Here is a 13,889-nt window from a genome sequence, read left to right on the forward strand (position 1 = left end):
AGTTGATTCAGACTCATAGTGACCCCATAGGAAAGAAAAGAATTGCTCCTTTTGGTTTCTGAGACTGTAAATCTTTGTGGGATCAGACAGCCTCAACTTTCTCTTGAGTTGCTGCTGGTAAGTTTGAATTACAGACCTTGCAGGTAGCAGTCCAATGCTTAGTCCACATATCTAATGTTGCTGTTGTTGTGTGCCATCAAGTCAGTTATGACCCATAAGGCCCCTGTATAGAGTTTCTGAGAAGGGCTGGTGGGTTTGAACTGCTGACCTTGCGGTTAGCATTCTGATTCTAATGAGCACCTCAAAAGTACAGGTGCCACAACTAAAAATCTTCTTCCATAGGTTCGCCAACTCAGAAAATGGTAGTTGCTGGGGGCAAACACTTTTGGGTCATTTTCATGTTCGCTTTTACCGTCCATATTCTGTTTTCCTATTCTTTGACAAAACCTGTTAGTTCTATTTTCAACATACAACCACATTCATCTACATGCTATCACTTTCAGTGCTGCTAAGAAAGATGAGGTGTTCTGCTCCCGTAAAGATTTGCAGCCTTGGAAACCCTGTGCAGGGTCACTATGAGTCGGAACCGACTCCACAGTACTTAACAACAACAAAAAATATGATTTAAATCACCCTGACCTTTAACCTGGGTTATGCTGTAGTTTCCAAACTAGTTTTCCTTCCAATTCAGCCATCCAACAATCTGGTCTCTATCCAGCTACCATTGTTGGTGTTGTTGGTAAGTGCCATCAAGTCAGTTCTGACCCACAGTGACCCTCTATAAGGTTTCCGAGGAGCAGTTGGTGAGCTTGAACCAATAACCTTGCAGTTCAAACCGACTTTGCTGTCCAGTACATTAACCCAGAGCTCCACACAAGGACTCCCACTTAGCTACCATAGTAATTTGTAAAAACGTATTAGAAAATATGAGCATTGTGTTGATAGACCATTCTTATTAAAAATAGAATTCAAAGTCTTATCATTGCCTGTAAACCCTTACATGGTTTGCTCTCCTTCTACTTCTATGTTTTGTGTCCTGTAACTCTGCTCAACCTATCTTTCGCTGACTTCCTTGGTGTTCCTCTAAGCATCTGTTACCTCAGGGGTTGTGCACTTACTTCTTTGCTTGAAATGTGTGTCTTTCAGATACCTGCCTGGCTTGGTCCCTCATTTCTGAGAAAGCAGTGGGAGGATAAGGATTTTGTATGTTTCACTACTGAATCCCAGGAGCCTAGAGCAGAGCTTCCATAGTAACAGGGACATTTTAAAGCTAGGGGGTAGGGTTTAAAATGCTAATCACATTAAAACAATGCAAGACCTTTGCCAGTTGCATGTTGTTGTTGGTTCCGACTTGAACAACAACAACATGATACATCTAAGATCTTAACATTGTAAAGAGATTGGCATTATTGAATTTACAGATGAGGAATAAGTCTTCATAAAGTTCAAGTGTTTCAAGATGCCTGAGGTCTTGGTCTTCTGGAATTTTTGTTGTTTTGTTTTCTATGATGGAAGCTGCACAACCTTCCCCCAGAAACATTATACAGATACTAAAATGTGATCATGTAATGTCTGTTGGAGTCCTGGTGTGGGACTGTAGTATAAGCACTGGACTGCTGAATTTAATGTCAATGGTTCAAACCCACCTGCTGCTCCTTAGAAACCTTATTATGTAGGGTTGCTATGGGTCAGAATTGACTTACCAACAACAGTGATCTTTATGTTAGGCTAAAAGGGCTGCAAAATTATAGATACATTGTTAGTAATCAAAGTGCTATCATTTCTATTAGAGTGGTTAGGTTATAATTTTTCCCTCTTACTTGCTCAGTTTCCTGAAATGGGGTGATATTAAAAAAAATCATTAAAAAGATTTCTTTTCTTTCCTGATTAATAACCTATTTTCTCCTGATGGATGTCCCAAAAGTTAGACATTGAAAACACGGTCACCAATAGTCTGAGTGTTTTTTTTTTTCACCTTAGCTAAGAGGATACATCTGGGTTCATGGTATATGATTTTATACATGCCTTGCGTTTCATCTTAATTAAATGAAAGTACACACTAAAGGCACATCAGTAGTTGATCATAGGAGGATAAAATGAAGAGTAAGAGGTGACCAATGACACATCTGTCATAGGGAACACAGGAGTAGGGCAGCAGTGGGGTGAGAATGCAGCAAAATATAGGAAAGCATAAAAGTTAACATTGCATTGCTATTTATTGACACTCAGATTTTAAATTAGCTAAAGCAAGACACCTATTTGTATCCTAACTTATAAAGCATGCATTATAATGACATCTTCAAAATTCAGACTCTAATAATAATTGGGAAAAGGGAAGTGCTGAAGTTGATCTTTGTGTAGCAAGCTTTTCTCTATAGGTGTAGGCTAATTAATGGCATAAACAAGCTTCTAAGAGAAATATTTAAAACAGTAGTGGAAAACAGGCTTCTGAGAACTTTAACAGATCCAATTATTAATAATTTATGTGCTAATTATGTCAGGCTTATCTAACCATTAAAGTAGGTGGCCTAACATCCCTTATCTGATGACACCTTATTAATCACATTTAAGTTTCTATACCTACAACCTCAAGTGACAGAGTAGAACTATCTCACAGCATTTTCTATAATCTTTATGGGAGTAGATTGACAGGACTTTCTTTCTAGAAGCAGTTGCGTAAGTTCGAACCACCACCATTCAATTAGCAGCGTAACCACTAAGCACTGTGCAGCGCTTCAACACTGAGTCACCAGGTCTCCTTAGTAACTTCATAGATGAGGCTATCTAAATTTAAATGGCAACTTATAAAGTTAAGTTCAATGAAAAATATAGTTCTTCAGAGACACATTTCAAACACTCAGTAGCTGCAGGTGTTTGCCACAGTGTGGGTAGTATGGCTGTACAACATTTCTGTCATCATGGAAAGTTCTGTTAGAAAATCCTGTGGTTATCCATTTCTTAAAGACAAATTACATTTTTATTAGAAGATATTTGCACTAATTTTTTTATCTTAAAAAATACATAGCAAGATCATTATGCCTTCTGTCTTTATCTTATTGTAACACTCCCAAATTCTCTTTGAACGTCAATAGTATCTCACTACCTCTTTATCAGAAATAGAAAAAATCCAGGCAAGCACCTATAGAAAGAACCTACACAGAGACTTACGTAGATTATTAAATGGAATTTTAAGAGTCAGGGACATTATAAAAGGTAACAAAATATCACTTTGTCATGTTTAGAAATCATGATCATATAACATGTTTAGAAATATTTAGATAGGGTGTAATTTTTAGATGCTATTTATAAGCATCCAGAAATACTCTCTAGTCCACCAAATAGCCCTTTAATACGTTCAACCTCTTCACAGTCTGGAGGAAACCTGAGAGCTGAGGTCTGTCACTGCTCACTCTTCACTGGATTATCTGCAGGGACCTGCCCACAGTTGGAAGTGTCCACCTAAAGGGCAGGAACCATTCTGTCTCCTGAAATTGCCAGGAAAAAAAATACACTCCAAATTCCTTGTTAGTAATTTCCCAATGGGAACATCTACTTTATTTTCAATTTCATTTATTTGGCTCCAGGGAACTATAAATTAGTTAAGTGTTTACTAGATTAAAACCTCAAATTTACAATTAAAAACTGATGTAACCTAATCCTTACTGGTCAGACATTGCCGGCATAGATGGTCTTTTTCATTCAGCTCTGTGGTCCAGGGACCCGATAAGAACATGGAGTTCCCTTGGAGTCTATAGAACAAACAACCCAAAGGACCCAAGAATAAGATGAATGCAGGACCAGAATTCCCAGTGATTGAGGAGAGACCAAGTTTAATTAGATGGCTTACATGAGGAGGACTCAAAGATAATTTCAAATGTTTTATAAAAGGAAATGTGCCCTGCCTTAGAATCGCAGCCTAACAAATTAGAGTTTTGAAACCGCAGTGTTAAAATTGTAAGAAAAAGAAAATTTTCATTTTGTTCATTTGTGTCAAGTTACTAATCCATAAATTTATTCAAATAATGATATTAAAAGAGTTTGTACAGGATAAATTATTTTACATTTGATTTGATAAATATTTTTGTTTGAAAACAAGTATCTTCAATATCATACAGTTATTTCTGACGTCTATTAGGTGTTTGATAATTTAAGAATTTAAGAATGGAATGCCAAGAAATAGTATTTCACAAGAAAAATCAGTGTTATGGACTTATTCTGAATTTAAAATATTCCTGATGTTTACTCAATTAGAAAAACATAGAAACACAAAGTCACTTTCCACTGACTGATATTTAGAAATTAACTAACTGCCATTTTGGAGGGAGAAATAAGTTCAGCCACACTGTAGTCATTATAAACTGTTTTAAATGGCTTACCATATGAATTGTTAAAGTGGCAAAACTAATTTAGACAGGAAGGCAGTAAATATGGCTGATTGAAGGTAAAATAAAATATAAATGTCAATTGAATAACCCTCTCTTTAATAAAAATGTATAATGATTTTCCTATAGTGGGGTTTGCTAAACTGAAATTCCTTGGCCATAACAACTAATGAAGAAAATATAGAACTAGAAAACTTTCAAATGAGACTTTAATCATTATGCTGCTTAACCAATTGTTGACTGGGGAATCTTACCTATATTTATCATGTTTCATTTAGTTTTGATTAAATTAGATGATGAAATATCAATGAAAAATAAACATTTTCATTTTCTACAAGCAACATGAAGATCAGATTTTCAAAGCAGGCATTTACACTGAGCTAATCAAATCCTTCATTTGGACAATCAGAGAATGTACTAAAGCTACATTCTAGAAGAGGATATATGGTCCTAGTAAATATCTTATTTTGAAAATAGCATGTGTGGCAGGCCTTGCTATTTAATATTGTCTGGGACAAGCCATTGCTTTTGACAATGGCACCTTATACTGAATCCATGACAATCAAATCTAGCCAAGTTGTCCCCTTCTTATTATTAGAAAAGGAACTTTGAAGTCTCTTTAGATGCCACTTGCTCTTTATCTCCTATGATTGATCAGAAACCAAGTTTTACTCCTTCTACTTCACAGTTCAATCTTAAATCCATCCCCTATTGCCACTACACTGCTTTATTTCAGACTCCCAGATGTTTTCACCTGTAATAACACTATCTCTATCCTCCTTTCTGTGTAAAACTATTTTTTTTGTTTTCTGTTGCTGCTATGTGCTAATTGTTGAGTCAATTATGATTCATAGCGGCCCTTATAGGACCACATAAAGCAGGATGGAACTGCCACCTAAGGATTGCTAGACTGTAGTATTCACAGAAGCTGATTGCCAGGTCTTCTCTCCCACGGAGTTGCTGGTGAGTTTGTACTGCTCATCTTTTGGTTAGCAGTTTAGCATTTAAACATTGTGCCAATGATCCACTTAAAAATGATCTGATAATCTCATCATTTCAAGCCATTGTTTAAATTTCTTTACCCCTAGGTTGGAGTCTTGGTGTAGGATAAGCACTGGACTGCTAACTGTAAGGTCAGTGGTTCAAACCCACCAGAAGCTCCTCAGAAATCTATACAGGTTCATTTTGAGTCAGAACCAACTTGACAGCACTTAACACCAACCACCCGTAAGCTTCGGCATATACGACACACTCCTTATTAGCATGGCAGATGGGGGGATTCACTATGATCAAGGCCTTGCTTTTCTCTCTAGTTGAATTCTTCGTCATATCCTTAACAAACCATTTGCAAAAAAACTGAGCTCATTCCACCACACATCTTTATGCACATGCTCTTTGACTCAGTTTGAACTCTCTTGCTTCCATTCACCTATTGTTAGAGCAACTGCAACTATCCTTCCAGCTTTATCTTATCTTTACATTTTAGAAGGTTTTATGATTATCAGTCACTTATCTCTGTCCCCAATCATAGTAACACTATGTGTGTTTCCTCTTTGCTCACATATCATCCTGGGTATGTATTTCTTTCTTCTTGTCCACTAAGTGTGTGTGTGTATGTTTGTGTGTATCCTCTGTTCCTCCACCTTTGGTCTGCATTGAATAATTGATCATGAATTCTTCGGGAACAGAAACTGTATTATCTCTGGGTACTTATTTAATATTTTTTAAAATAAATGAGTGAATGTAACTTTACTAAGCTTATTGTTCTAATGAAAATGTCCTCTATGATTTGTGATCTAATCTGGGAAGTCAATGAGCTTAATAGGTTTCCAAATTGTCCTTTTGTTCACAAAAAACCCCCTGGGGATAGGAATACACAGGTGTAGAAACTTTGTGGACATGAAAACACTAGATGGTCAGTGATCAGCTTTTGATGAGTATATTAAATAATGCCAATATACCTAACTGCAACCATTAAATGCAAAATAAAAAAAAAATAATACGTTAAAACATTCACACAACAGGTACACATATTGTAAAACACACCAGGATGAAATTAGCAAACAACTCCACTGCAGGTTTTAGAAAAATTTCACACTCACTCTAAAAGGTCTAAGTGTGGTAGTGTCTTTGTGTGTGTGTGTAGGTTTTAAATGAAAGGACTTGATGTATGTATGTAAAGTCTTACAAAGTTAGAGACTCAAAAATCTTTTTGCAAAGGCAAATCCAGCCACCTTTGTCAGATAGGGCCACTGGTCAGTACGTATTCTTACCAGCTTTCATTATCTTCCCCACTTTCAACATGACCCTTCCAACAATGGCAATATTGGCACACTTTAGAAACAGGAGGGTAATCATAGGTTTTTCTGGTTAACTGTCCTTTAATACTAATTTTAATGGACTCAGAACCTCTATTCTCTGTATTTTAGCTTTGCTTTATTATTTGTTTGTATGCTCATTTGTTTATGTATATGTATGTGAGTATGTAATTTGACTTATCTTCAAACATTTTTATTTTAGAATTTTTTACTGTAGTGTACTTAACTATTTTAAATCAGACCTATGTATTTTTATAAAATAAAAATATATCTACCACAAGTTATATGTCTGAGGGGCATTAAAAATGAGGTAGTGGAAATTTTATAAATCTTTATTAAAATTCAACATCTTAATTTAGATGTTGAAATCTAAATGGTACAACTAAATTGTTGCCAGAGCAAAGGAAAAATGCATTTAGGTGATTGTGAGAAATTTATGTGACTGTATTACAGTTTTCCAAAAATGATGTTGACAACAGTGATTATGATGTAGTAGTACCTGGAAGTTTTCATAATGGCCTTGATCATGTTAAACACTCTGTATGGGTTATGCAATAGTATGACATAAGATCAAGTATTGAGAGCTTCAGAAAAATAAAAAGTGGTGTGTGCAATTATGTGGTTATTTTGTTGTTGCTACTGATTTGATTCCAACTCACCGCAACTCCTTTTGTGAGGAATCGAACTGCTCCACAGGGTTTTCAAGACTGTGAACTTTCAGAAACTTATTGCTATGACTGTCTTCTGAGTAGTCTTGGGGTGGGTTTGAACTGAAAACTTTTCGGCTACTAGTTAGTTGAGTGTTTAACCATGTGCGCCATCCAGGATCTTTGTTTTATGTGAATACGCTGTTGTTGCTAAGTGGCGTCAAGTTGGTCTTGATTCACAGCGACCCTGTCTAGGGATTCTGAGGCGAGGCTGGTGGGTGTGACAGTCAGTGATAGTGTCATACCAGGACTCCTTATCGGTCTAACATTTGTTATGTGTCTATGTGCTGTTGAGTCAATTCCAACTCAAAGTGACACTGTATAGGGTTTCAGAGGCTATAAATCTTTGCAGAAGCATAAAACCTCACTTTTCTCTTGTGGTGTGGCTAGTGGGCTCAAACCTATGACCTTGTGGTTCTCAGTCCACTGCTTATCATACAAAGCTACAGCACTCCTCTATGTAGTTGTTGTTGTTGTTAAGTGCTGTTGAGTCGGTTCCAACTCATAGAGACCTTGTATAGGGTTTCTGAGGCTTTAAGTCTTTGTGGCAGCAGAGAGCCTCATCTTTCTCCTGTGGAGTGGTTGGTGGGCTTGAACCCCAGATCTTGTGGTTCAAAGTCCAATACTTATCATATGGAGCCACTAGGCTCCCCATGTGGTTATTGTTGTTAAGTGCCATCAGCCAGTTCTGACCCATAGCGACCTTATATGGTGGGTTAGAACCACTGGCCTTGTGGTTAAACATAAACTTTAATTATCAGTTGCATAATATCATACATGTAAAGCATGTTATGGAGAAGATATTTGGTTTAAAAACATTGATTATGTGGGAATCCTAATTGAGGATTCTAACTATGACTCAGTTTCCATGGCTATAAAATGGGCCTAACCATACCGTCCTATCTTTTCTCACAAATTAATATTATATCAAATTAGATGATCAATACAACAGTACTTTATAATGTGCCAAGCATAGTGTGGAGCTGTAGGATCAATACTGGGTTGAGAACCACAAGGTCAGCAGTTCAAACTCACCAGTGAGTTGAACATATAAATGCAAATTATTTAATTATAATTAGGTGCTGTTGTGGATTTGTGGAAGTCTGTGGTGGTGGTGGTGGTGGTGATTATGTGCCGTGGAGTTGGTTCCGACTCATAGTGACCCTGTACAGGGTTTCCGAGACTGTAAATCTTTACAGGAGCAAAAAGCCTCATCTTTCTCCCGTGGAACAGCTAAAATAAACGAAATCCCAGTGACCTGGCCAGTTTTCATCCAGAGCCCCAATATATGCTTTACATGATATGTTCGTACACTTGAGAAGCCAGATATCAACAGTCACTCTCTCCTTCAGAGATTTCATATGCACACACATAAATGATCATACAAAGCACTCACACAGTCTCAGGTAAGAAGATTCAGATGCAGAATGAGATTGTTTTTCTAACAGAAACAAGTGTGTCAGTGGGAGTACAATCTGAAGTGAAAGATCATGTCTATTCCACTCCTCCAAATGTAGAGGATAGAATCTCACAATGACTTTCTGTCATGAAGGAGCTAAATTTACACAGAATTCTTCTGATAAGGAAATGCAGCTAGCTGTCTGTTAAAGAAACTAAACTGACTCAATGGCAGTTGTAATTCAAAAAGCCTCTGTGGATTTAATATTGTAAACTTTAAAAAGGTTGGAGATTATAAAAATGAGGATTATTTCTAAGAACCCTACAGTAAAAGTAGATGAACTTCCTGCACCCTAAACAATGGAAACTGGAAGGTGAGTTAAGCTTTATTTGATCCTGGTAAATAATCCTCCTTGCTGCATGTATTAAGTTGGTAGCTGGAAATAAATAAATAAGCCATGGCAAATTCTAGAAATAAGTAGCCTTTAGCTAAAAGTAATATCTTGGCCTAAGTTCAAAATTTTAATTCTTTGATTTAAGGTCTACTTTAAAATAAATATTACCTGTTTAAAAAAAGAAAAGACGGGAGCTTATGGTTCATGTGGCCAAAATTTCTGTATGTCTAAGTGAAAAGTACCTATGAGAGATTTTGAGAGACTTAAAGAATATATAAAAGAAAAATTTAAAGAACAGGGAGTCCAAAAGCAGATTCTAGCCCCCCCAAATGATTAAATCAATGTTCAACTATCAGGAAATAAAGACTAAACTTTTAATTTCTTTTCCATTCCTCATGTATTGACACAAATAGTTTTCAAAGAACAGGTCTTGATGGGAATATTGGCATTATGCAAAAATGGAGGATGACTAGATCAAATCACAAAATGGAGGCTGACGACATCATTGTATAGCTACCAGTTACATCATCATTTAACTGCGAAACCACTGGGAATCATGGCCCAGCTGGGTCATTATTCTTGCCTCATACCTTGGAGTTTGTAACTGCCAAATGCTTATTGCTAATATGCAAAATAGCTGGATAGTAGATTTTTGTGTTTTTTTTAACTATTGTCATAAATGTGAACTATTGGATAACATTTTAACTGAAGAGTGAAAAGTAAGTATGTACTGAAGCCTGGGATCATGATATTATAAAATAAAGATGCAAATAATAAGGGAGTATCTAAATTTGACCAACTAACACATAAGGAGCTCTGGTAGCATCGTGGTTAAGAATCGTGCGAACCTCAGCTTCAGTAGTTTGAAACTACCAGCTGTTCTGTGGGAGAAAGATGAGGCTTTTTGCTCCCATAAAGATTTACAGCCTTGGAAACCCTGTACAGGGTTGCTGTAAGTCAGAACTGACTCCACGGCACATAACCACCACCACCAACATATAAACAGAAGTCCATTTCAGGCCCATTTTAAAATTAATTGTCTCTGAATGAAATTATTTTTTATTTTTACTAGAACATGTAGTTTATGCCTTTGTCTTACACTTAAAAAAACAACCACCCTAGAAATAGAAATAATAATCCATGGCTATGAGAATGTGGATCCTTAAAAAAAAAAAAGGCTGACTATTATATAATATCATTTGCAAGTTCTTTCAAGTTGCTACTTTCAGGTGAATCTAGCAAATGAAATATTAAGAGAAGATACGTCCCTTCAGAATCAGAGTTTCCTTAAACAGAGTTCTCACCACCCCCCCAAAAAAAATCACTTTAATTTATACATTTTTATTCTTTTGACCTGGGTCTCAATGAATGTTACAATCAGGAATCCTCACAACACCCCTGTGAGGTAGGTTTGTGGGAAATATATGCAATGTAACTACTGACTCTACCTCAAAGCATCAACTTGAAAGGATCTGCAAGTCACAGGAGCTTTTTAACCTGTAGTTATTCTTGTCTGCCACCTTGAAGTTTCAGTTTTATTCTACAGTGCTTCCTATCTCACTTTTTTAAACCCATGAATTATATTTTCTATTTCAGAGGACTAGGGACCAGAGAAAGCAGCAGTTCCAGAGTTTGAATAATATTCATGTACACATTAAATTTTAATACAGTTTCAGTTTACATATTGTACATAAATAGACATAAAAATTTTGACGTTTTCTTTTCTTTTTCTAAGAAGAATATCCTCCATTTGCTGCTCTGAATAAGAACTAAGCAAAATGTCATGTCAGTATATTTAAGAGGCTTGAGGACCAAGATCCAGAGTTCATCTGCTAAAATTTGTTGTCTTGTCCATGATCAAGAATGTCTTGTCAATGGCCAAGTATAAAAACTCAACATTGGGAATGACCAAAGGAACATTTCTAGCAAATTCCATTACTTAGCTGATGCGTAATGGAGAAATTATGATTTTTTTTGAGATAATTGGGACCTATTTTCTAATACGCCTTTATGAAGAAGCTGAGAGTACAACATTGCCGAACGAATAGTGTGATTTCACTCTCTTAATCACAAGAGATGCTGTTGTTGTAGGAATTTACCCAAATTCTTTTTTAAAATGCATAAAGAACAATTACTGAAAAGGACACATACATGGATTATCCTAGAGAATTGTGGTGTAAATCTTAAAGACACTAAATGCTCCTTTGCTTGGAAAGCCACCCAGGCTTTCTGACTCAAGTGAAAAGGTAATAGATGAAGGAGTATCATCTATTAAAAGGCAAAAGATAAAAAAAAAAAGATTATCCTTTAAGATTTCCTCGGTTTAGCTGGATATGTCATTTAGTCACATTTGGTACTAAACATTAGATTTTTTTCTTACACAGGCAGTCCCCACATTATGAGTGAGTTCTGTTCCTAAGTCTGTCTTTAAGTTGAATCTGTATGTAAATTGAAACAGGCATGGCTTGTATCTAAAAATCACTTAGTCAAATGTTTGTCTTAGGATATAGTACATTTTGTACATTTCTATGTATCAAAGTCTAAAAAATACTTTAAAATAATGAAAACATCTTTAATATAATGGTAATAATAATAATTTTGGATACACATTATAAAATAATACCTGTTTGTTATTAGAAACCATTTTTATGTACCTTGAATTCTTACTATCATAGGCTTTACAGAGGTTAATTTGTAACTTTGGATTGTACAGAAGTTACACGTTCATAACCTAGAGACTGCCTGTAACCATTTATTTGAAATCCCTAGTTTTGAAGATCTATGCATAGAAACAGGCCATTTCAGAAAAGTGGCCAAGTTTTGTTTCCTTAGAAAGAGTCATTTGAAATGTGATTTACTTTTGCAAAGATATGTTTAGAAATAGGTAAGGTTTTTAGAGTAGTCAAAATTAGAAAAAGGCTGTCTGCCCGCTGGAAGACAAGGTTGAGCCTTCAGGAAGAGGCAGGAAGGAAGGGACTGACCAATCCTACCTTGTATTGAAAGATATGAAGGACAAATCTCCACCTTCTGAAGATGTTGATAGTGAAGAGGACCATTAACCCATTTTCCAAGATGAAAAAAAGATAAGAAGAAAGTGCAGACACTCTAGAAATGGGAATGGTGAGCTCAGCAGGTTGGCTTGGAATTTCAGACCAACATACACTTCCAGCCAATGTGAAGGGATGCAAACCAATGAAAACTAAACCTAACAGAAAAATATTTGGTCTTTGGAGGCTTTGAGACACCAACCAGTTAGAACCAACACTAGATGCAAGTTGTGTAAAGGCTATTTTCTTGATTATAGCTGGCCTGATGTAACTGGCGATATGCCAAACTTTTGTAAAGTATTCCCAATCAAGAAGTTCAAAGGAATGTTGCCATGTTCTGATGCATTGGCCAAGTTCCAAGTAGAGTTAATTATGTTTGACTATGAGGGATATATGGCTTCATGCCATGGGGTTGGGGTGGGGTGGGGTGAAGATGCCTTAACAAACTGGGTTGAATTGTTCTTGCTAATGCTGTCCGTTTTGAGATTCTAAATGCTATTTTGTCCATTAGGCACTGCTTTTGATGATGCTACAGACTGTAAAGCTGTTAAGTAAGAGGATACCCTCCAGGTGTTTAAATTCCATGAAGATAACTCCAAGAGTCTTGTGACGGAAGTGCTAGTTCAGGAAGTCACTGAACATGAGCAGGTGATCTATGGCACTAGCGCCTTGAACAGGGATCCTGTAAAAAATGACATGGGTGTGAAACAAAATCCTACACTTAGTGATAACTCTGGTCTATCACACAGGGGTTAGGGCATGGGAGTGGGGATAGCATAGCTGGGAAAGGAATAAAATATAAGGTCGAAAACAGAACTTTCTTTACTTTGGTAATAAAGCTTTTTTTCCAAACAAAATGAAAACCAAGCAGTTTCACGTAATGATATTTTTAACATGTTACATGTGGAGAAGGTAATTAAAGAACTTTTTTTTTTTTTTGATACTCTTGGTTCTCATCATGTTGTGGAACTTTCTTTTATGTTGCTTGTCTTATCCTCCTTTCTTTACATAAACCTGAATTCTACTATAACTTGAGAACCTATATTTTTAATATATTTTCTATAACTTGTACCAACTTCTTCCAAAACCTGTCTGGGAACTGAATATGGATGAATGAACTTCACAATATTAGTACAGCAATTGTGGTTCATCATATACGTCATGTGTATATGCACACACACACCCTTATATACACATATAAGCAAAACAGAAAAACCACAATACCTTAGGCTGAGAGTATAAATTTAGTGATTTTACCATTTTGCCATATTTATGCTTAAAACATAGGATGAATTATAGGCAGAGAGGAGAGGGAGGTAAAACTCTTATAGTTATGTGTGTCTCTATTTGTGTATTGTTGAATACCATGACTACATGGATTGGAGAAAATATATTATCACTATCCAAAGAGTACTAATAACTATGGCAATAGTGTAGTTAATAAACTAGCTACTACAGTGTTAGATTTTTGGTCATTAGTACTTTTAAATATCTATAGTTTAAATAATAATATTAATCACTGATTTATTTTAAATGTCAATTTTTGACTTTTTAATTGATAGTTCTTAAAATTTTGAGTAAGGTAAAATTTCCCTTCTATGTGTGTGAGTATCTGAAGAGACAGTCCTGATGTTTTGAAGAT

The 13,889-nt window shown here is 36.0% G+C and overlaps 1 protein-coding gene across 3 annotated transcripts in view; it reads right to left on the reverse strand.

The window, feature by feature from the left end:
* Positions 1 to 13,889, reverse strand: part of MYT1L (myelin transcription factor 1-like) — a 399,784-nt gene that overhangs the window by 102,556 nt on the left and 283,339 nt on the right. The window lies entirely within an intron of this gene.

Source organism: Chrysochloris asiatica, unplaced genomic scaffold (assembly GCF_000296735.1).
Source record: "Chrysochloris asiatica unplaced genomic scaffold, ChrAsi1.0 scaffold00058, whole genome shotgun sequence".
Taxonomy (NCBI): Eukaryota; Metazoa; Chordata; class Mammalia; order Afrosoricida; family Chrysochloridae; genus Chrysochloris; species Chrysochloris asiatica.